Source organism: Myotis brandtii, unplaced genomic scaffold (genome assembly GCF_000412655.1).
Source record: "Myotis brandtii unplaced genomic scaffold, ASM41265v1 scaffold642, whole genome shotgun sequence".
Taxonomy (NCBI): domain Eukaryota; kingdom Metazoa; phylum Chordata; class Mammalia; order Chiroptera; family Vespertilionidae; genus Myotis; species Myotis brandtii.
This window is the reverse complement of record NW_005370473.1, coordinates 597,860-600,243: the sequence shown is the minus strand read 5'-3', so window position 1 is coordinate 600,243 and position 2,384 is coordinate 597,860.

Sequence of the window (2,384 nt, the reverse complement as noted above, 5' to 3'; positions counted from 1 at the left end):
TGTAAAATTATTTATTTATCTAAAATGCACCTACACTGAATTTATCTGAAAAATAAAAAAGTTGATATTAAGAAAAAAATTGTAAATGGAAGATTATAAGAGAGGGTTTTGCGTGCCAGCAAAAGTTACTGGTGTGCCATGTTTGGCACGTGTGCCAGGGTTGCCCACCCCTGAGTTAGTGCTTATCAAATGTTTTAATTGCAAATTAAATGCATGAATAAAATGTAAGTTATATAAGGGTTTAAATTATTTCACTTTTGAAGTCCTTAAAATTCATTATATACTAAGAGCATTTTCTCAAAATATTTTTAACACGTTTAAGAAAAGCACTATATCTATTATTTTAAAAGATGACCAGGACAGATGTGGATTATTGAAAATGGCTTGTAAAGTAAGAATAACATAATATGATTCATTATAATCCTCATAATAACTGTATCAATAATATGGTTATAAACATATACTTATTTTCAGTTTTTATTTTCAATGATGATGTTTTACTTAAAATGATGACTTCACCATAAATCATTGAAGTCAGTCCTTTTTAATAATACAAATTCATTAACCCAGTCAGAATTCAGAATTGCAATTTAAAATTTTTAGAAATCTTTGCATAATTCTTTTTCCCAGCCACATACTGTGTTACTATTAATATCTAATGATCTAAATCTTAAGAGGAATGGGCACCACCCAATGGGGTTGTCTGTTGTTCTGTCCTATACTTGTGATCCAGAGAATTGGGAGTGATACCATCTGTAACAACATAAAAGCTTCTTTTGCTGAGAGGAAGACCTACATATAAGTCACACTGAAGCATCTACAATCCAATTCATCAGCTTTCTCTAGTTTACTCAACTTTAAGAGAGCACCAGCTGCTAATATACCTGAAAGATATTGTCCTAAGACATTGTGTGGTGAGTAATCTTTACTTTATCTTTTAAATCTCATATAAACTTTTTTTTATAATCTAGGTATTATTTGATGTGCACCATTTTTTACAAATAAAATGCTGTTTGCTCAAGTTACAATGTGAAAGGAGAGTTCTATCTATATAATAGAGGAATATGGAAATTAGCCGGGACACCATAACATCACAACTGAACAGCAGGGACTCAAGGCTGGGTGGCGCCTGGCTGAGGTGAGGGACCTCAGGATGTGGTCCCCGCCCTGCAGGGCTTGACCGTGACCTCAGGCCGCGCCCCCTGAACGACAGGACTTAACAGGGGACCTTAGGCCTTGCCCCTCACCCCGGGGCTGGGCCGGGGGACCAGAGGCTGCGACCCCTGCCCGGGAAGGCTTAACGGGGGACCTGAAACTTTGCACCCCACCCAGCACTAGGCCGGGGCACCTGGGGCTGGGCCCACCGCTGGGAGGGGCTTGACGGGGATGGGGCCAGCAGGGTCTGCCTCTCACCCAATGAGGGTGGGGGCCGGGCGGGTCTGGGTCTCCTGAGTTTTCAAAGCAGTGCCAGTGGTAGGTGGGGACTTGACTCTAGGTCCAGCAGCCTGCCTCAGACTGTGATAGGAGGGATATTTCCATATACATTTTACTAATTTTCTTTTATCTCTGACACTTCTATTATAGACAAAGAAAAAATAGCAATATTAAAATATTTGCTCTAATTAATTTCCTTTTAATGTGCACGAATTTCCTGCATGGGGTCACTAGTGTTTAATACAAAATTCCACAACACAAAATAAAATTATGTTTCTAAAATACTCTGAAATCATTTCTTTTTGTGATAAAAGTCTTTTGAGGGGCCTTGCTTTTTCTAAATTTATCAGAAATTACACAAAAATTATAATTTGGCATCATATGCTTTAATGGTATCTTACTGAAATTTTGAAATAAAGCAGACTAATGAGGAATTAAACATTCTGATATAAATAACCAATATACATTTATTAAATTGTGTTCATAGTCTATTTTTCTTACAGAATATCCTCATCAAACTGTTTGTTTTATGACTCACAGAGAACTCAAGTTGTATACAAGAGCTGGAGAAATAGTTTAACTGCTGAATATTTATTCCCTTTAATAGAGCTTTTTCTAACTTTCTATTTTAAAAAATGCACATGAATTGAAAGAGTATTTTACACCTGATTTTTTTTTCAGCTTCTTAATGACATTCTTGTAAGAAGCTTGTCTCTATTAAGAATAGGAAACAAAGCAGAGATGTCTGAAGTCACTCGGTGAATGTGATAGAGATAAGATTAGACACCAATGCTTCCGTCTTCTAGCTACAGTGCCTTCTTAAAAATATAACATAAACCAAAATTGAAGTATATGTATTTGTTGCTCCATCAATAGCTTTATATTGCACAGGGAAGCTTTATATTGCACAGTGAAAATAAATGTAGTAGATCATATTTCTTATACTACTT